Below are 23,338 nucleotides of genomic sequence, written 5' to 3'. Positions count from 1 at the left end.
TCCTCCTTAACCAAGAACCAAGCAGGTCTTGGCTAATAATTGTAAAGATGTCTTCATAAACAATGTCACCAAGAAACTTCAGTCCTGATCTGCAATTCCAGTATTTTCCTCACAGATTTAAAGTTCTTGATCTTGTATGTTAACAAAGATGTAGGTAGGAAAGTAACAGGGACATAAAGAATCATTAGTGCAAGGACATACACTACATTAAAAAAGGGATAATTTCTATTTTTATTTACATTTTAAGCCACAGAAGAGGCTATCCAACAAAGATATACAGGTGAACAAAGTAAAATTTAAGTCCATGTTACTTAATTCTTCATCTCTTTCCTTTCACAAAGACAGGTTTGTAGCCCCCAGTGGACGAACACATTATACATGTAGCTTGTCACCTGCTATCTGGGAGTCCAGGACGAGCTCTAAGCAAAACAGCCTGAGATTGCTTCTGAGGACACAGAAACCACTTAACAGAGCAAGTGCAAAATTTGGACAAATAAAATCAAGGTTCCCCAATCATTTTCACTTTTTGACTTAAGGACTTCTTTGCTTGAAAGCTGATTTCACCCCAGAAGTATCGCAGAATTCCTCTCATGTAAAAGGTCAAAAGAAGATAAATGCCTCACTCCTTCCTTTTGTTTTCTTTCCTTACCTGTTGAACACTTACCTGTTGAACTATACAAGTCTGCTAAATATATACCTGGCCATATGCCACAATGAACAGGTTAGGGAAACCCAGACATAAGAAGAAAGACTTCTCTACTCTAATTTCTATTTATTAGTCTACCATATGAGGAAACTACATGTATTTGCTTGGCTCTATACATTGAGATTTCCTAGTTTCCTCAAAAAAAAACCCTCAAAAAACCCTGTCTCCTGTGGCTAACACTTTTTAGGCTGAAGTTCACATGTGCACATAGACCTCAAAAAGCTACTTGAAGGAAATCCACATGAACATTACACTTACGAAATATTATGTTGCTTATTGTGGTCCAAATCCAGTGATAGCAAAAGACAGTATGAAAAGCCCACAAAGTAAAACAAACACAAAAACTAACATAAATCACAGAGATAGATAAAATAACATCAACAAAGAAAAGCAACAGAACTCAAATATCCTTCCTGCTTGTTAAGAATTTAATTCCTTTTAAAACCCTATTGAGGGTCTAATAAACTTTTTGTTTATGCCTTTGTGAGGACACTTGCAGATACCTCATTGAAAAAAGGAGTCAAGTACTCCTCCTTTCTCCCATATTTTACTGGTCAATATCCAATATTGATGATTTAATATTACACAAGAAAGCGAAAGGGATGGCTTGAAATTTCCTCTCACTGGAATCAACAATCAACCACCACCAAGCTGGCTGAGTTGCCACAATGGCTTTTTTTGTTTGTTTTGGGTTTTTTTTGTTTAAACGAGGATTCTTATGGAAATCAGTGCAGCTTCTGGCCAAGCGTCAGTCACGGTATCAAAAATGCTTGCAGGAATCCATTATTGCAGGGGCTTGGGACACAATTGCCATACAATTTGCAGAAGTTTGGCGGTGTTTGCTGAAAGACTGAAAAGCCATGTACTAGTCTGAAAAGCACTGGAATAATTTTAGTAGCTTTCTGCCTTCCTTTCTTGTCCCTAATCACCAAAACCAAGGTCTCTTTCCACACGCTTATAACCTGTTTATGCCAGTGTAATGCCCCTGGATTTTACAGCAGTGTGAGATATAAGCACAAAACATGCATATAGACAAATATGAAATGAATGTGGTTTTTTCCCATGTGCTTCTCCAAACAAGTCAGAGATTATGTTGGAGATGAGCCTTTTACTCCATAACATATAAAAGGACATTCTTAGCCTGTTTTACCTACAAACTGCATCCAACAAAGGCTTCTTCCATTAATGAAGAGTATGAACTTCTGTTTTATAAAAGCCTTTCTCAAATGCAAGATCTTGCCTGTCAGTTGAACCTCAACATGTACCTACAGCACAATAGTCTAGGGTGAAAGAACTGTCACATCCCTGAAACAAGTATGCCTCTGAACAAAAACAAACAAAAAAACCGCCCAGCCTCTAAAAAGCCTCTTAAGTTCTTCAGTTTACCTGCAATAACCAGGATTTAAGGATTTCCTTTTTGTAACTAAGATGTGAAACATACGCAAGTGAAATTAAAATTAAAAAAAACCACCTTCAATCTGTTAAAATCCGTTTTCAAGTCTTCGGTCACTACTTAACCTTAACACATCCCAGTGATGATGGAGACAACAAAAAAATACATTAACCTACACCACTCTGCAAAAGATACGGATACCGATCGCGTTAGCGGCGAACTTAATTCCAGCCTTATTTTCGCACATGTCCGTGTCCTGCACTCCTCCCTCCTCGCTGCATTTCTTTACTAGCCTCCTGCTCAGGTGCGGTAGCACCTCTGCTGCTGAGCCGGCACCGAGGAGCGCCTGTCGCCCCGCCGCGCAGCCGCGCCGCCCTCCGCACCGCCCGCGACCCCGCGCCGGGGGGGGGCGGTCCCAGGGAGGGGGCGCAGGTTTCAGTACCCACCCCACACCACCCCCCCCCCCCGCTCCCCCTCTCGGGGGGGCCACGTCAACGCGCCGTCTGCGCCGCGCCGAGCATCCTCCGCGGGGGCGCTGCCCCGCGGGGCGGGGGCGGTGCGGGTTTGCGGCACTGCAGCAGCAGCTGCTGCAGCGGAGCTGGAGACCTCCCTCCTCTTCTTCCTCCCTCCTTTCCCCCCCAGCCCCGCCGCGCTGGGGGCCCTCCATTGTGCGGGGAGGCGGCCGCACACCCGCGGTCTGCTCCCGCCCCCCCCTCTCCTCCCCTCCCGCCAGCGCCCGAGGAGAGGGGCACCTACCCTCCCTCACCCCAGGCGGAGAGCTGGCGGGTGCGCTAACACGGCCCCTATCCCAGGGCTGCCGCTTTCCGTTTCTAAACATATTTATACACACATATACACCCATATATATGCACACATATATTCCACCCCCTCCCGTTGAATTTCGGTCTCCGCCCGTCCGCCCTGCGGGGGACCAGGCACCGGCGGGCTGGGGGAGAGGATGGCTGCTCCCCAGCGGCGGCATCCCCACGAGAAGAGAAAAGGTTATTGCAAGCGCGGCGAAAACAAAGCCGGCGCTTCTCGCCCCAGCCGCCCGACCACGGCCGGGGCAGGAGGGTTGCGGGGACCGCCCCGCCAGAAGTTGCGGCGCGGATCCCCCCCTTCCTCCGCGACCGCGGCGGCAGGCCAGCCCCAAGCAGCACCCGGAGATCGCCGCGGGGGCCAGCGGGCACAGCGAGGGATGCCGGCTGAGCAGCGGTAAAACTTCTTTGTTAATAACGACCGAGCCAAAGGAACGGCAGTGAAGCGGGGGACGGCGTCCCGCGGAAACCCCGGCAACTTTACAGACAATAAGCGCGCCTTCGGTACCTGCAAAGAAACTTGTTGGACCGCTCCCTCCGCTAGCCCTGCGCACTAGCTGCTCTCGCGTCCCCCTCTCCCGCTGTGACCTCTCCCGGCGGCTGCGGGAAACTGTTGCCTCGCCCGGGGCCGGGGCGGCGGGGCGACCACCCCCTCCCTCCGGCTGCCGGAGAGACCCCTCGCACCAGTCGCTACTTCGGTAGTTGGGGGGGGGGGGGGGGGGGGGGAAGGGAGGAGGAGCGGGAGAAACTTACCCTCCGAGATCAGAAGGCTCTCAGAAAACTAGCAGTTCCATCATCCACAGACAGTCCTTCGCAACTTTCCTTGCATAGAGCGAGAATATATATATATATATATATATATATATATTTATATGTAGTGAGAGAGGGAGAGCGCGGTTAAGACGACAGGCTGTTCAGGAGACTTTTGAATAAAAAGGGGATGAAACCGGATTTCTTCCCAATATCAGGACCCCGGAAAATCAAATCCTTCTTCAGAAGAGAATTCTTTCAGTCCCGTTATCTGTATTACTATTAATGCGCCGAGCAGGAGGCATTGCATACAAATAGATCCAAGTAGCAGCCTCTATTGGTGGCTGCGGAGGGCCCCTGGGTCCTACTGCTCCGGCGCCGGGAAACTACAAAGCCGAGCAGCAACGAGCGGCTCCGGAGAGGGCACGGTCTGGGGGGACGGGAGGGCGAGGGAGGAGGGGGGCGGCTGCAGGGGCCGAGTCCCGTTTAATTGATTCGTTACCTCGGGTATTGTAATACGTGTTGCGATGTTAAAGCGGGAGAAAGCCGCATTATGAACCGATGTCATGCGATCTCCCCTTTCAGAGCTGCTCTTGCAGGGCTATTGTGCGGTCTGGTATGAAAAATGTGTCTGATTTTTTAAAACAGGGGTTTATTTGTCTACGGTTTTCTTTTTTCTATTTTTTTTTCTTTCTTCCCCCCCCCCCCCCGCCCCCCTCTCCCGCACTGTCAAAATTATCCGTCACGTTCCCTAATAATTACGTAGTTACTTCAGTAGTCAAGTATTCATTGAATTTCCCTTACCTATGCTTTTCCTTTCTCAAGTTATGGCTTTCCAAGGACACATCTGCTCCTCTGTGCAAGGAGGGTGAACGAGCATTCAAAAAAATTTTACAAAGTAAAATAAAAATATAAAATTAAAATAAATCAAGGTAAGTTTTCTCCATTAGAGAATGCACAGACATCTAGTTTGCAATATGTAAATTATGGTCCTTACTGGATGTAAGAAATCACCTGAAAGAAAGACACTGAAAGAAAATAGCCCATCTGAAAATTCAGCCAGTGAAAGGAACAAAAACCAGACACAGCGTTTATGTATTGGTTGCTAAATGGAGAGTAAATGTGAGATAATGACAGCATTGGACAATGTAACTGAGAGCTGGAAACAATATAAGCACTTACATATGCAAGAATATCACTCAAACTTCTATTACTGTCTTATAGGTAATACACGTTATATGCTAAGCATACATCTAGATAATAAACACTAATAGGCTTAAAACTGTAAGTTTTTAATGGAGTCTTTTAAATAGTGTATGAGCATTATTTAGAAATCAAGCCTGCAGTATGTTGCAATGCATGGTGCTATTAAAGGTCTAAACATACCCACTTCCACTACATAGAGGAATGGAAATCATTGACATGGGGATGTTGTCCACAAGGTCCCTTGCGGAGGGTATTGTTGATATGGCAAGGTCTTTCAACTCTAGTTGGGAGCTGCCAATGTAAATACAGGCTTTGTGACAAAGGCATTTTTACATATATTCTTGAACAGCCATTCCAACACAAGGTTACTTACCACCAGCCCGTTATTTTACGAGTTCTATAGGCAGAAAAAACACAAAAGACTTCAAAACAACACATGGAGAAAAACACTAATGTTTAAACAACTCTCACACTGAGAATCAACAGCAGTAGTTGAACCATTCTTTGAACTAAATACTCTGCACAGCCTGGAGGAGAAGAGAGGGCAGGAGGAAATGGGCATTTTTGTGCATGAGTATCTTGTGATAAGAGAAATGCTACAGTAGGAGCTCAAATTCAGTTCTTCAGTGCTGCACTTCAGACCTACCTTATAGCATGCACCTCTAAGGCCTTGCATCTTCTTGTAAGAAGTTTCTAACTTTTTGTTCTTTTAATTCTGTTGTTGCTTTGGTTTGTGTATTGTGTCCCTTAGGTAACAAGTACATCCCAAAGCAGTACCATTTTTGTTGTCAGAGTAGGTATACTAGAACAACTAATTAAGCAGTTAATCAGTATAGTTACATGCATACTTTTTTTTTTCTTAAATAGGAAAAATGTTTCTGTTAAGTTAGCTTGAGAACAGCTGACTTTTACACCAGTAAATACAAGTTGCAAAGGAAGATATCATAGGTATTCTCAGTTTGGACCAAATTTTGGTTTGCTCTTTTTTTTTTTTCTTTTTAGGTCTACTCAGGACAAATGCTGCTTACCTGAGAGTTCAGTATATAGTTCTCACCTCTTCTATTTTATTCTTCCACAGGACCTATGCTTGCCATCATAACCTTAAGAAAATTCCTGATTAACATCAATTTAAAATATTGTATTTCACAAAATAATGTAAAATCTTTGGCATCATCTGCAAATAAAAAAATAAAAACCACAAACAAAACCAACCAGATTAGTATAAGTGCAAATTAAAGAGGCAATAACCAACACCATCACAATTAAGAAATTACCCCGTGAACCATGCCTACTGTAGAGCCTACAGAGATTAATGAAATATGGCTGTGAAACTGTTTTAATAGATAAATTGGGTGGGTGGTTAAACATCTGAGCTAAGATGATTACTTTGTAGTGAAACAAAACAAAGAGGAATAAATCACAAAGCTGCTCTATTACCACAATTAAAATGCAATTGCTTGATCAATTATCACTCTAGCTAATAGCTTGATGGAGGACAAGGAAATAAATAAAACATTACACTAACCAAAGTTGCTTGAAGTATAATAATAATAATAATATCTGTATTCATATATGTTCCTTATTTGTGTGCATTTATGCCTGATACATATATACAGCTTTACATACCATAAGCAAGACTGTATGTAATGTGTTTAGCTATTTATTTGTAGTACACAAGTAAATACCAATTATACATAATCACGATAATGCATGCAGTGGGTAAATAGCTAACACATGTTTAGATTACTGATATAATGCATTTCAGTTTTTTCTAGGTCTCTAAGAATCTCCTGGTTTTACATATTTACCAGCCAAAGGTGTTTTGGAATAATTTCCCCTTGGAATAGTTGCCAAGGTCAATACATGTGATGAGGCGTGTTGGTTTCCAACTTGCCCTTGGAAAATGATGGCCACTTACTGGAGTTCATGTGGACACAGGGCATTTCAGGGAGGTAGTAAAGCAAACCGTGACTGTCATATATCAGTGTTACATTTTTATATCCAGTAACCAGCAAAGCGTGCATTCTTATATAGGAAGGTAAGTGGTAACATATACTTTTGCATGAAATAAAATGTAGTGCATAAAGATAAATAACTTGCTTATTTGATCTCCTGGTCCAAAGTCAGTAGCAATGAGCAGACTTGTCCCCTTGTTCCAAAGTCTTGGTCAAATATATTATTCACTTCTGCTGTGGAAATATTCATACAGAATAGATTGAGTAGGAAGGGAACAACACTTCATTACGTGTATTTATCTTACCTAAGAGCAACACAGATTCTGTTAAAAGTTGAGTAAGATTTGAGAAGAAAACTCTGAACTTGAGTGAGCTTCTCAGGCATCGAAATGCAAATAAAGGGCAATTGGAAAGTATTCAATTGTAGAGAGGTATGTCTAGGATTTCTTTTTAACATTTTAATGCTTTGTTCTATGCAAAGGGATTACATGTGTTCAACAAACTTCTTTTGCCTTTTGTTTTGCCTTTCCCAGGGTAAATGTAATTAGAATACAAACACATTTGAATGTATTTAAAGGGAGCAATGTATATGTTGCCATTATGTAGGTATTACTGCAATGTACTAATGAAACATCAGAATTTGTGCTCTTGCAAAATTAGTATAAGCCTTCACCAAATCTCTTGTGTCTTGTTATTCCCTCAGATGCAGGTAGCATCCATTTAAATCCCTTCACTTATGTATTTGCAGATAATTTTTACCCTTGCTTTGGTGCGTTTGGTAGGCTATTTGAAGGAAAGTCTGAGAAACTATTGGCATTTCGTCACTTGTGGATCAAAAGATTTAAAAAATGTGGTGTCCTCCCTTTCCACCTTTCCCATTTATAAAAGGAAGTGTGCCTTCTGACATAATTTATGAAGATAGAAATTGAACCTTTTGCAAAAAAAACGGTAGAACGGAAGAACATAATCTGAATGAGAAATTGGATTTTAAAGTTCTGCTAGAATAATGGACTAGACTTTTCTCAAGTACCCTCTACTACCCAAAATCCGGTACATCCAGTTATCACTTGTCTGAAAATGTAGGAGGGAAATAATGGGTATAGGAAAGGAAAACTAAGAAACACTGAAATGGCACTTCAAAAAGGGTGTGAAGAAAAAAAGTCCAAAGCTACATATATACAAAAGTAATGCTACATTGAACAGAAACACTGCTATATAATTAAAAGTAGACAATAATAAAGACTAACAATCTTTCTTAGAATGGAGATATAAGGCAAAGTTAGGATGAAATAATGATTTTGTGAAATTCAAGCTGATAGTTGCCTTTGCTGCAGAGCATGAAGGAGTAAAATTGAAGAGGAACCATCACCCTGCACACTGTTCCCTTATGCAGTCATGTACTTTGGCCTCCATGCAATCATTTTATTTCAAAGCCCAAGACGTTTTCAGTTCGATTGACAGCTGTTGTCAACAGGTAGGAATAGTTGCAGATCACAATGCTGCTGGCTCTCAGCTGGTACCATTTTTTTTTCCTTTCCCCAGATGCTATATCGGGCTTGCAGTTAGTAGAGAGATGAGGTATTTTCCGTAGGCTGATAAGACTGCTCTGCCCATTCTTACAGTACAGTCACATTCATGTTTAAGAATGTCTGGGGCGGAACTGAGAGAGAGAGAGGAAAGCATTTTGGATGAAACTCTGTTGTGTGAGGAGGCTGGAGAAAAGCGGTTAACTGAAAGGGAACCTTTAGCTCCATAAACATCTTCTGTAGCCAGAGCAGTGGCATCTCAAGGGGATTTTAGCTCCTACGCTCCTGCCTGGTCCCACGGCACAGGTATGATGAAGCCACTTGGTGTGTGCACACCAGTGTGACTCTCCAAACCCACTGCACATGGTGTGCAGGTCTGATGCATCTGTCAGTGGGGCTTGTGCATTTATGCTTTGAGATGGACCAAAATCCGCAGTTTCAGGATCTGTGTTCTCCAATTTGCTCCTGGATTAGCAAATTGCATCAGGGCCAAAGTCATGCAGACTTGAAGCACTGGTGTCCTGGGTTCAGCTAGGATAGAGTTAATTCAAGTACAAGTAAACCACGACAGCAGGAAAATGAGATTTCAGTGTTTGGAAGAATGAGGCCTTTCTGTTCCTGCCTTTTGAATGCAAGGGAGAGATTCACAATATTGGCAGTACCTACTGTAGTTCTACAGTATTATCTTTTTAAATGTACTGTGGAATTGAGGACCTGAGCATTGTATGGCCACTGTATATGCTGAGGGTTTTTTTCAGCACTTAATAATATATAAATACATATATAAAAAACAAAGAGTCTCCCATGTGCTGTAGTGGGGCATGCACAAAGACTGAAAGTTAAAATGAGCTTGAAGAAATTGTGAAAAATGGGAAAGCATCATACATCTACCTAGTGAGGCCTGCGGGGAAAAGATAATGTCAGGAGAAAGTAAAATTAGTTAATGCCATCCAAAGAGTGTAGGAGAGGAGAGAACTTCAAAAGTGTTTATCAGGGGAAAGCAAAGTGCCAGAAAGAAACTTTTCCTATTAGCAAATGAGAAGGAAAATGAAGATTGAAAAAAAAATTGATTCAGGCACTGAAGTAATTAATTTTCTGGATTCTTTTTCCTTCTGTTAAAGAAAAGTAAAAGGTCTTTATCAAAATATTTTTGATGGAACCGCTACCAAAAGTGAAAAAGCATGCCTAAAAAAATTAAATCAGTGGGAGACATCAGTTCAAGATTATAACACAGTTGGTCTTAAGCAAATCAACACAGATCCGCTGATGCAGCAGGGGGAGTGGGAAGTTGAGACTGATGACTGTATGAGCTCTCCCAGTCAGTTTATCTCATTTACATTCCTAGACTATTACAACTACACCAGCATGAAAACTTGCATTTTAATTTGAAACTTAGGACTTGGAAAAGTCCAGCTTCTAATCATAGAATGGCCTGGGTTGGAAGCGACCCCAAGGATCATAGAGTTCCAACCCCCCTGCCACAGGCAGGGACACCAACCTCCAGGCCTGGATCTACACAAGGTTGCCCAGGGCCCCATCCAACCTGGCCTTGAACACTTCCAGGGACGGGGCATCCACAACCTCTCTGGGCAGCCTGTTCCAGCACCTGACCACTCTCTCTGTAAAGATCTTCCCCCTAGTATCTATCTAAACGTTCCCTCCTTTAGCTTCAATCCATTCTCCCTTGTCCTGGCATTATCTATCCTTTTAAAAAGCTGATTCCCCTCCTGTTTGTATGCTCCCTTTAGGTACTGGAAGGCTGCAATGAGGTCCCCCCACAGCCTTCTCTTCTCTAGGCTGAACAAGTCCAGGTCCCTCAGCCTCTTTTCATAGGGAAGGTGCTCGAGCCCTCTAATCATCTTTATGGCCCTCCTCTGAACCCTTTCCAACAATTCTGTATCTTTCTTGTATTGAGGGCCCCAGATCTGGACACAGTACTCCAGCTGGGGCCTCACGAGGGCAGAGTAGAGAGGGACAATCACCTCCCTGTCCCTGCTGGCCACCCCTCTTCTGATGGAGCTCAGGATACTACTGGCCTTCCAAGCTGCAGGAGCACACTGCTGCCTCATGTTAAGTTTCTCATCCACCAAAACCTCCAGGTCCTTCTCAGCAGGGCTACTCTCCAGGAGCTCTTCTCCCAGTCTGTATATATGTATCTGGGATTCCTCCAGCCCAAGTGCAAGACCTTACACATTGCAGTGTTGAACCTCATTAGGTTCATCTGGCCCCACCTTTCCAGCCTGTCAAGATCCCTCTGGATGGCTTCCTTTCCTTCTGTTGTGTCAACCAAACCACTCAGCTTGGTGTCAGCCGCAAACTTGCAGAGGGTGCACTCAATTCCATCATCGATGTCTTTGATAAAGATGTTAAAGAGCACCGGTCCCAAGACAGACCCCTGGGGGACCCCACTTGTCACCGGCCTCCACCTGGACATAGAGCCATTGGCCACCACCCTTTGTCTACGTTCTGTCAACCAGTTTCTTATCCATTGAATGGTCCATCATCAAATCCACATCTCTCCAACTTAGAGATAAGGATGTGGTGGGGGACTGTGCCAAAGGCCTTGCACAAGTCCAGGTTGATGACATTGGTCGCCTTCCCTTTATCCACCTATGCTGTCACTCCATCACAGGTCACCAGATTGGTAAGGCTTAGTGAAGCCGTGCTGGCTGTCCCGGATCACATGCTTATCCCTCATGTGCTTTAACATGTCATCCAGGAGGATCTGTTCCATGATCTTCCCAGGTACAGAGGTGACGCTCACCAGCCTGTAGTTCCCAGGGTCCTTCTTGCTCCCTTTCTTATAAATGGGAGTGATGTGACCCTTTTTCTAGTCCCTGGGGACCTCACCTGATGAAACTCTGACAACTGCTTTCCAAACTAAGGCAAGTTGAAATATGAAACTAGGATGGTGCAACTACTTTTTTCAGGACATATATACTGCTGGGTTTAATAGATACTGAAACAACGGTACAGAAAGCATACACAGTGTTCACTATAAGGGTACAGGACTTCAGGTGTCAACTGTTAGAGAGCTCTGAACCTCAGGATTAGGTTCTCTAGAGGGCAGGGAGGAGATTCTGTGGCTAGACCTGGAGTGGCTGATACCAAATTTCTAGTCACTCAGTCCTCTACAGGAGTGTATGACACTGCCACTGCTAACAAGTAAATGTGGTCCTTCAGCTCAACCTCTGCTCTTGCTGGAGCAGTAAGGGTTGAGAAAGGAGTGGCAACTTTTGCCCTTCCCCCACTGCTATTTTTATGCTTGCTAGGATCCAGTTGGGTACATGAGTCTTGAGACAAAGTTAATGGAGAGTAAGCAGGTTGTGTTGGTTTCACTTCTACACCTTGTTATTCAATTATTTGTACAGAATGACTAATCCCAGTGACACTTGATCATTTTGGAAAGGCCTCTAAGTGTGTATGGCAGAAGAAATTTGGCCAGGAACTCAACACAAGCTTAAAAAGATGGTGGAGTATTGTGTGGAATCACTAAGGGACTATAATGCAGAGTAATCTTGTCAGCAAGTTTACTGCTGGGCATAAAATAATGTCCTATCTTATTTTTTATCTTTGTTGTTCAGAAGTAGAAAAAGAACAGGAAGATTTTATTGAAACTATGATAAAGTTAGAAGCCAATTTTTCTTCACCAATGTATGTATTTAGGTGTTGGTTGATAATGGTTTGTTAAGACAATATTTTGGGGAGGGAATTGAGTACTTTAAAAAAAAGGCAGATCTTTTTAATGGAAATTATAACTTCCTTTAAAACAGTTGAACTCTAGAAAAGCAAAACATTTAACTGAATGCCTAAATTCAGAAATACTACCTTTATATTTCCCTAATAAAGCTATAATGCTTCTGCATCATTTTGGTCTTTGTTTCTCATCTGTGCTTCATCATGACTTCTATATTTCTTATTTACTGAAAAAAAATTAAATAGTAAATAATTTTATGTTATCTACAGGGTCTGTACATATCAGAGGGGAAAAAGGTTGTTTTATTTTTTTAAAAAAGCAAAATACTACTCTATGCTTTCTCAGGTAGGTGGAATTTGTCATAGGTAATAGGGAAGGCAGGTGAAGATGGGAGGTTTTTTGTGGGGAGCTAGCATTAAGGTGCACTATTTTTCTTTCAAAACCCAGAATTTATTTTAGCTATACCTTATGAGATACAGGAAGAATAAAGCCAGAGCTATAAGACAGCAAAGTATCTGCCTTTTCTTAACCAAAATCCTGAGATGAGTCACTGACAGCACATGCTGATTAAGTCACTGCCTATGTGTGCAGGTGTTTCCTTTTTTGTTTGGGAAACCTTGAGTGAGACCCATGAAACTGAAGAGACAGGAGGCATAGGCTGAAGAAGATAGGTGAGTTTTTGTGGAAGGAGTGCTATATCTACAGAAGGGAAAAAAGGCATTCTTTTGACATCAGGAAAGAAAGAAATATGAATGGCAAGGCTGAAAAGTTTATTTTTCATTTAATGTCTTTTCCTATATGTGCTCTAATAATAATAAAAAGGTTCCTTGTATGGAGAAAGCCATGTATGTGTAATCATGCCTGGGCCAGCTAGCTGTACTGAAGTGGTGCAGTTGTAAATAATCAGGGGCAGTGGTACACAGGTTCATGCCATGCACAGACCACAAAATAGTACCAAAAAGACTGTTGGAGATATCTTTGCAGTTGAAAGACTCCTGCATGTGGTCTTGACAGGGCACATAAGCTCTTGTCAGTGCTACAGCCATTAGCCAGAGCAAACAGTGTAAAAAGAGCATCAAATTGTGGTGGTGAAGCAGGGAAGACTAAGAGAGGGAGAACGTGACCTTCAATGGTATCTCAAGCAGTTGAGCTACCCTAAAGTCAGTAGCAGTTTGGTGAAGATAGACTTTTTAAGGTAGGAGAGTTAATGTTGTTCACTCTGAGGAGGGTTTTAATGTGGGAGGAGGGGAGCAGCTTTTTGTATTTCCTACTGCAGCAACTGATGTTTTAAATAGAGCTTGCATTCAGAAAATAAGTGTTTCATTATTCTGCATTATTCGGTTTATTCTCCTGCTGCCATTTTATCTTCTTTCTTGAATTAAATACTGCTTGTTAAGCCTTCTAATTTTCTAGTTATGTGAAGATACTAGGTCCTTGAGTCCAGTAGATTTATTTTCTGAACTTGCTAAAATTTGAAGCTACTGCTGCCAGTTGATTTTTGGGAGAAGAATGATGATTAGTTTTGCTAATTCTTCTTCGTAATTATGAAAGGTTGGTTGGCTGTTTTTGAGGATGGGCAAAACATGAATAACAAGCCTCAGTGATTATATAAAAGAGGAGGAAAAAAAAGAATATTTCCAAATAATGCCACTAGATAGTCACTTATTCTGATATCTCTTCTTCCATTACCTTGTGGTTTTCTCTGGAAAATGAATATATCTTTTTCATTTCTGTATTTTTCTCAGCTTGAACCTGACAATTTTTATTTCTAGTGGGGACAGAAGACAAATACCATGAAAATGAGATGCAACTAAATCTGAGTAAACAATCAGTGATTAATTTTCTGTTGTCTTTCTTCTTCTGCCACTTTTAGTCTTTTTGGAACTTAAAGTCACCTAGTGTAATAATGAAATCCAAAGGTAAAGGGGCAAATTGTCTAAAAGGCTTCTGGAAAACTGTAGAAACTAGGCTTGTCTGAAACTGAGTGCCACGCAGATTTCCTAACTCTGAAAGCATCTTGCATTCTCTGTTTCGGCAAAGTGCGTATCACCCATGTAGACCTTTCATTAGTAAGGATACAGTCTGGCTCATCTGTTCATAAGCCAGATAAATACATAGCTGTTTCCACAGTGAAAAGATACAAGAAATCTATGTCCCAAGACTGTAGAAAACTGATGCATGCTTTTCCCACTGAGAGCTAATACCACTGATGCCTACTCTGTTAGGAGAGAGACTTGACTCTTTTGGGAGATGAAGGAAGCTCTTTTATAGTCAAGATCTGAAACTCTAGCTGGTGTATGAGGAGATTTTAAGGGTGCTTTTGAAAGTGACTAAAAGCAGCACGTGATTTTCAAGAAAGAAATGGAGGTGTCCCAAGCAGTGAGTAATAGGCAGGGGGTTGAAAGGAAAAAAAAAAAAAAAAAAGAAAAAGCAAATATCAGTCTATGGCAGTGAGAGAACTGTGGCGGAGAGGCAGACCATTGGACTGACTGCTCTCAGAGGTCAAAATGAAGTAGAGTAAGAACACAGACTGAAGAGATGAATAATGACTAGTGAGACTCCAACATGCGCTCTCTGGGCTTCAGCCAGAAAACCTAACAGTGAGGAACACTGACAAGCTGAATCCCAGAGGCTGATGTGGTAAAAAATGACAATGTCCAGACCGAGAAGGAAAATAAAGTGTGATGTGAAACCGATGGTAATATGCAAAATATAAATAAGATTAATTTTTAAGACCACATACATGACAAATAATGGAAATGCTAATCCTAATGATGACTTCTCCCCTCACATACAAAATATTCACTGGAGAAGTAATATTTTTCTGCGTCTTAGAACAGAGGTTCAAGTTTTTAAATGGGTGTTGTGGTTTTGCATGGCAAGGTTCTGGTGAAGGAGGGGGGCTGCAGGGGTGGCTTCTATGGGAGGTGGCTGGAGGCTTCCCCCCTAGGCCTGACAGCAAACACCAGCTCTCTCAAGGCCAGACCTGCCACTGACCAAGGCCAAGGCCATCAGCAATGGTCACAGCACCTCTGGGAATCATATTTATGGAAAAAAACCACAAGCAGCTGCTTTATGTCACCAGAGAAGGGTATGAGACAATATAAGAAACTGTGCAGGCACCAAGGTCAGTGAAGAAGGTGGGGGGAGGAGGTGCTCCAGTCTCCAGAGGGAAAGATTCCTCTGCAGCCTGTGGAGAAGACCACAGTGGAAGGGGTTTTCCCCCTGCAGCCCATGGAAGATGATGGGGAGCAGAGATCCCACCTGTAGCCCATGGAGAAACCCACTCTGGAGCGGGTGGAGACATGAAAGATGCTGTGACCATCAGTGGAGCAAGCCTTTGGCAGAACCTGCAGTCAATGAGGAGAGAGAGAGAGAGACTCCCACACCAGAGCAGGTTTGCTAGGGGGGACTTGTGACTCCATGGGGACCAGGCTAGAGCAGCCTGGGGCTGAGAGATTCCATAAAAGTGATCCACAGTGGGGCACCTGGTGAAGAGCTGAAGCCCCATGGGAAAGGACTTCCATGGAGGACTGTCTTCCATGGGTGAGACCCCATGCTGGAGCAGGTGAAGGGTGTGAGGAATGCCCCCCCCGGCTAAGAAGGAAAACTGGCTAGTGAGGAACTGAATCCCCCATTTCCCCCTCACCCCATGCCACCATGCAGGGGGAAGAATTGAGAGAATAAATCATGAATAAAGTTAAGTCTAAGAAGGGAGGGATGGGAGGAGGAAAGATCTGGTTTTACTTCTCATTATTCTACTCTGTTTTCCCTCTGTGTAATATATATATTACATGGTACAGTGTAATAATTTAGATGCTTTTTCTTTTTAGTCTGTTAAGTCTGCTTTGCCCATGACGCTGGCTGCGGAATGATCTCTCCCTGTCCTTATCTTGACTCCTGAGCCTCTCCATGTATATTTTCTCCCTTGTCCAGCTGAAAAGGGGAGTGATAGAGTGGCTTTGGTGGGCATCTGGCCTTCAGCCAGGGTCGAACCACCCCAATGTGGAATAAGTGCAACAACATAGCACTGCAGTGGCTGAGCAGTGGGTTATCTTGAAGAACCATTGTGTGCTGTAGAAGGACAATGACTGAAAACTTGAGTTAGTGGAGTCTCCTCAAAGGAGTATGTCAATAGAAGTATTTTGATCAATAACATGTTCTCTTTTTTTAAAGTAATGTACATATAGTTCCTACACACTTGCTGAATTTAGGGCTTCTGCCGATGTAAATATATCAAAAGCCTCACTGGGTAATCTGAGAGGTGTTTTTAGCTCACTCCTTTCCTTCTGCATGAAACAATGGAAGTCAAGTCAACTAAACCCGAGTTGATATGGCTCATACTGGTCCTGACATAATAGCACTTATGCTATTGTTTAAACCTGTATCCAAGAATTGGCAGTTAAACTGAAATATTTAAAAAAAAAAAAAAAAAAGATTTTGACATTAAATGATTGGCATATCCACTATTACAAAAGAGAAGTATGAATACTGCAAATGCTAACATTTTAATTAACTTTTTTCCCAAAACTTTTCTAATTTTAATAATTCTTTCAGCATTGAGGTAAATGTGCTTTAGTGAAAACTATAACTACCTATTCTACAAACTTCAGAGTGACTTTACCTAATCTGTCTATGTTGCTGGATGTGATGAAATGACTGACGAATAAAGCAACTGCAGAATCCCTAAATTATATGTTAAATGAAGATCCACAATAGAACTTTGAGTCTTGATGTGTGTTGAAACTATTTCAAAGGATTTGAAATCTACATTTGAATAGAAATTTTGGCAGAAGAGGAAAAACCCTTATGGAAAGTCAAATGCTCACAGATTTTAAGTGCACTTTGTAAGAACAGGTGTCCCATTTTAATGCATAACCTGAGACCACTGTTATCAATGAAAATTCTTACATTGCCTGGTGGAACAGCACTAAAACTGATTTGTTTGTCTTTAAGTCAGTTCTCAGATCTTTGCAAGGTGCGTTTTCTTCATGCTCATTGGAATCTGAAACTTCATTTTATTCTGTAAATAGAGATTTTTAATGGATCTAGAGGAAAAAAAAAGAAGAGGGCTTTGATTTTAAGTGGTTAGTGCTGTGCACCACTTCAGCAATGGTATCTGCTCTAGAATGAAAAAGCAGCAGCTTCATGCTGAATGTGCTGTAGCAGATCTGTTGTAAAGTGAGTTGAATCATAGCTAAGGTGTGTCATACTCTATACTTGCTGCCTCATGAGAGCTCCCTGGAGAGCTCTACAGCTATTTTTGATGTGGATTAGAGGTGTTATTATTTACATAGCAATGCACAGTATCTGGGTATGGATAAAAGTATCTCTTGAAGAGCCAGACATTTTGAAAACCTAGATTAACAAAGAAGATACAGAAAACATATTTGGTAGAATAACTTTACATTTAATCTTCCCTAAAACAGATAAATCTTTGTCACTCACAAGCTTCAGCTGTTGAGTTTACAGACACTAGAAATAAACTTGCCAAGATTGGAACTTATGAAAGCTTTAATATGTTGTTGTGTATAATTAAACTATATACAATGGAACTTTTTTTGCTGCCTTTTTTTTTTTGTAAAAGTTTACATCAGCTGATTCAATTCGAAGTGAATTTCAATCTTAAATGTGGATTTTTATTTTTTTTACCTCAGTGATTGTAATATTTTTCTATAAAAAACCATAAAAATAAATGTAACGTGTATCTAGGAGTTATCCAAGATCTGCAGGTTTTGGAACTCAAGGCTTCAGTGTTAATTTTGGTTGAATCCATTAAAATGCCTAATTGCATAGTTTACTTGTGAACATTGAGTAGTTTCAATTAATAGATGTTAATGGATTATTGCATACCTTAATAACTTGTGTGGGTCATGAGCTCACAGCACATACTAACCTCTAATCTCCTAGGAATTTCTGCAACACAAAAAATAACTGAAACAAAGCAACATAATGAGTTGGGCTTTGTTTTCTTCAGTTCATTGATATGACCAAACTTCTATTGGATTTTCATGAAGATTGCCTTAGTCTGCATTTGCATTACAAATTTTTATTCTTATCGGTGTTAAATGGATATATAATACTCACATGCCTGTAACAATGAGCTTAGAGCCTCACTTATTTTGTTTTATAATTCAGTATTGTAGGGGAATGAAAAGCAAATATTTTGCTATAATGGTTATGCTAATTGACTTTTAATGTTTTATTTTCCATCTACTCACCAGCAGTCTCCAAAGTTTAATAAAGCTCAAAACATTTAATTTTATTGCCTTGGACTATTGATTATCTGTTTAACGCTAAGAACAATGTGATCTGTTGTCTTTGCCTTGCTGATTGCCTGAATTATCTTGAAGAAATAAGAGATGTGCATGTGGAGAATCTCATGCACAATAAAAAATGTCACTCGTATGCATTACTCATGGCTATTGTACAAAACCCACGAGCCTTTAATCTCAGACTTGCAAAGGAAAGAAATTTTATTGTTTCACAACTGAACTCAATATTCCCTCAGGCATTACATCGCCATTTACGTTTTCCTTTCTTGATTTTTTTATTGCCAACATAAGCTTATTTAAAGGAATGAATAGCATACTATCTACTTTGAGACAAGTATTAAAATAATACTTCAAAAACCCACTAGATTTATTAGGAAATGTTTATTCCAATCTTCGAAGTTAAAATATTAAGGGAAACCACCTTTGTTTCAAAGAAATACAGAAAGAAAAAAGACCTCCAAGCAATATAAGGCTATAGACATTCCACCATTATGAATAAATTCTCACTTACAATGTGGCTATGAAAACTTAGGGAGAAGGAAGATGCAAACAAACCATTCAGAGGAAATAATAGGAGAGTTTTTAGGAATCATAGTGAAATGCTATTTTGCAGCAGTTTGTCAGTGCAATGTTTTATTACACTCTTCAAAACATTTCTTTGTGTGGAACTATATTTTCTCTATCTGTTAATCACATGGTTAGAGCTAGTAACTTCTGTCAAATGTATGGAGCTCCTGTCCTACTGTACAATTCCTTCTTTTGAAAGCTGCCATGGTATTGACTGTGCTGCATTGGATTTCTGTTTGTGAAGTAGAAGAAATTCCAGGTGGTGTGGCAGCAGATGTTTTACTAGAAATAAGCTCATAGAAACTAGCATTCTAGTACATCAGTAAGTGCAATCTTTTGCTTGGTGAGGTGGAAAAAATCATGTCTTTTATGCTAACTTTATTTCAAAGTATACTCATGTCCTGTGTCTCCAAATTTTCAGAGAAATGTGTAGCATACTTAATACAGACCCATATTTTTTCTGTGCATCTAACTTCAGTGCTTGCACTGGGGATGTCAGTTGCATTGACTGGAGAGAGGAAGAGGAATAAGATAGCAAATCACCCAAGAATATTACTTCCAAGGAAGTAAATGGAGGTATATGTGTACAGGATGCACTGGTTGTTGCTATTAGATTCTCACTCTTTTTAAGAAAAATCTCTGTGAGTTTTTTCCATGTATTCTAGAATATTAATATTTGCTTGTGACTTACATCATAAATATGTGCTGTTTAACCTGAAGAGAGTTGAAAACTGACTGAAAGTCAAAGTCTTTAAGGTTAAGAGATAGGAAGTGCTATTGATTCCATTCTAAAGATCCCCTCCTCCTACCCAGTTACATTTTACCTTTATACTGTCAGGAAAATTGAACATACAATCATAGAATGGTTTGGGTTGGAGGGGATCTCTAGAGGTCATCTAGTCCAATCTTGCAATGAGTAGGGGCATCTTCAAATAGATCAGGTTGCTCAGAGCCCCATGCATCCTGACCTGGAATGTTTCCAGGGATGGGGCATCTACAACCTCTCTGGGCAGCATGTTCCAGTGTTTCACCTGACATAACATATAAGGTTATATATAGAAGTGTCAGTATGCTGAGGATTTAGGATAGACTTATCCTGGCTGTGATTATTTTTTTCTTTATATGAAAAAAAGCCTTAGTAGAGGTCCAAAAAAGATTACATGCTTTCCTTTCATGATAAACTTCTGACCATTTCTAGTAAAGACTTTTAGCTTCTGAACAACATAGGTTTAAAATTGAGTTTTAGGTTTGACCCTTCTTGTCAGTAAATTGTCGTATGTTCTGTCTCAGAAATTACAAAAAGACATACAACTCCATTGCCTACTGTTTAAATACTGGAGGGTTGAACTAACCTCTTTCTCAGTAAAGACCATTTTCTAGTTCCAGCTCTCCAGTTCTTTCTAGTATTAACAAAGTGAAAGGTTATTTCTTCTTTCTCTGCCTTTACAACCATGAGATTTCAGCCATACACCTTCCTTGACTTGGATCAGCAATTTCACCGCCAGCAAGGGGGACCTAGGAGGGATGAGCAATGAAACAGAGAAATTCAACATCCTGGACTTACACTTCAATAAAACGTAACCATGGTTTAAAATCCTTCAGCTAAGCACTTTTCCTTGAGATAAACTATTTTGGGCAGACAAATTAGCCCCAGAGAACAGAGCTTCTGGCCACTGTGGCTCCTAAGCATTGGGTAATCTATGGTAGGTACCCTGTCAGCTTCTGTCCTGGGCAGTATTTGAAACATGTTGCCCCCATAAACTCGCTCCAGAAATCACTATTTTCAAATCTTTTGCGCACCAGGGTTTTGAATGTGTGTGGCAATTGCTATAGAGGAGCATTAAGACATTCCATTATTTTAGAAAATTATCAGAAGGTGTCTTTGCATAAGCTTTTGAACTATGATCAAATATTTGCAATGTTGTTTACTCTCTTCTGCTTTAAAATAAAGTTTCAATCTAAAAGAGGTTAATAAGTGACTGAATTGTTTTGCAGTTTGACATAATCTTTTATTTTTAAAGGCAAAATTTAAAAGTGGATAGTGTATTTTTTTAATTCTTCTGGAGAAAAAAAATATTTTTTTTTTTCTTTTTCCTGTTGCATATTAGAACCAGTGTAATTGAGAACCTGTTGGTAGCATCAGTCTTGATACCTAGACATCCTCTGCAGTTTTGTAAATTCTAACATTCTTGGTGAAGCCCATTAAAAGTTTTTCAGAAAATGTTGTTTTCAGTAAACATTAAAATACATTGGTTCAGTAGGAGCCAATTTATGTCTAAGTGATTGGTTTCCTTCTTTGGAGAACAGGCAAATTAATAATTTCAGTCTGTGTTTTATTTATTTCAAGTGTTTTCACTGTGTTATCATACTGTAAAAATTTTTAATGTGTATATGTTGTAAAAACATAAAAGAAAATTGCAGATTTCCGTCAGATATAATTTTTTCTTGCAAAAAAAAATAGTTTCAAAACTTCAGTAAAAATAGTATGTTGATATAAAATATATAGAAAATAGGAATTTCAAGATACTCTTTGTTGTAACTGAAAGTTGACTAGTATTTTCTTACGTAGAAAATAATATTTTAGATTTTTTAAAAAATTATTATTAAGTAATTATAAGCTCACGAATAAAAAGGTTAATCCATGCTCTGGAAAAAAAAAGGCACTAAATCTAGAATTTTTTCCCCCCTTCAATGAACTAAGAGAGATATAAACATGAAAGGATTTGGGAAAAGAAAGAGGAAAGAAGATTTCAATGTAAAAGCACTTAGGCTGCTACAGAATTTAGGACTTTTAAATTTTAATGGAGTGTCTAATGGACCACCAAAAGTATCTGTATCTTTTTGTGTGTCAGCTGCAGTAATAACTTAAGATTTTCTAACTAATGTGTATAAATTATTTTAATGTAGCCCATAAGATAGAAACAGAACAAAATATAGTACCATGTGACAAAACAGTCTGTTAAACACCTGCAAAACCGGGAGATTTGAGCTAGAAAAAATTGCCTTTTTTTTTTTTTTTTTACCCTGTGAGAGCTGGGTAAGGATAATTATCTCTTGATGGCTCTGCTTCTCTATTGGTAAAATACATAAAATTATGCTTTTAAGAAAGTATTCTGCCTGCCTGTTACATTACCCTAATTGTCGACGTGAATCTGCGTTGTTCCTGTGATACCTGTATCTATCCCTGCGGTAGCTGTTCTCTCACACTTGTGTGACATGCTGAAGTGTTTGAGAGGAAGGTGCAATATAAATACAGAGCAGAACTGCCAACCACTGTTTTGTGGTATGTGCATCCCAGCATACACCCATGTGACGGTGTTTTGGTTCGTGCTCTGTCTCTTTTTACTCAGAGGTTGTGAAGAGGCAGAAGGGGAATGTGAGGGCAGGAACAAGAAAGGGTTGATATCCTCATGTATTGTCCTGGTTGTGCCAAGGAAGAGGGCTAGAGAAGCATGTGTCCATGATGTGGAAAAGATTAGGTGTAAAAAGTGGTTGGTTGACTCTGGCGACGTGGAGTCTGGTGCTGTGGTTGAGTGGACCTTCAGGCCCATGAGACCAGGCTTTGAAGAACCTTCGTATTATCGCCTTGCTTTAGGATCGTCAGTGTTTTAGAGTAATTCTGAGACCTCCTTCACCTGTGTTGTCTTCTGGCTGTGGCCTATGAGCTCTGAGAAGCTCAGAAATAAAAGTCACCCCATAGTTTGAGCTGGAGAGACTAAGCAGTTGTCAAGCATAAAGAAGGTGAAAATATGAAAAACTACACTTGTTCAGTTTATTTAATGCATCTATTGTCTTTTTTGTGTATGCAGTACTAATTAATAACAGCTAGCTCATATCACATCTCAAAAAACTTGTAGAAAGGGTACTACTTTCTTCCACTGGGGAACTGAATTGCAAGGTGATTAAATGATTTTTCTGAGTTCGTTAACGGCAGAGCTAGGGATAAAGATTGCATTTATGAGACCCTGAACTCCATTCACTAGCTCACAGTGCTATCAGAAATATGATAAAATTCTGAGATATTGTTCCCATTACAATTCTAACATTTAATGAACTACAATTCTAACATTTCCATGAACTTTCTCCTTTCCAGGTGCACTGGGAAAAGTATATCAGTAAGGATTGTATAGTATTCCCTAACACATGCATTCCACAAGTGCTTTGGTCCTTTTGCCTTGTAATAGTTTTGCCATCAGTTAAACCAAGCACTATAGGAAACAGCACAGTGAACTTTATCTCTGTGTTAGTAGCACCTTTCTTCAAGATTGAACTGCTTTAAATAATAAATCACATCTCAACAGGTTACCATCAGACTTTCAGGTCTGACTTGTTCTGGGTCGATTTGTGGTTTAAATTCAGGGCTTCTTTTCTCCTTGCTCTTTCTCATGCACGCTTTTGCTCTCTCTTTGTCTGATTCTTCAATCTGAAAGAACAAATGTGATTGC

Source organism: Gallinula chloropus (genome assembly GCF_964237585.1).
Source record: "Gallinula chloropus genome assembly, chromosome: 1".
NCBI lineage: Eukaryota > Metazoa > Chordata > Aves > Gruiformes > Rallidae > Gallinula > Gallinula chloropus.
The sequence above is the reverse complement of the archived record's forward strand: the minus strand, read 5'-3'. Positions refer to the sequence as shown.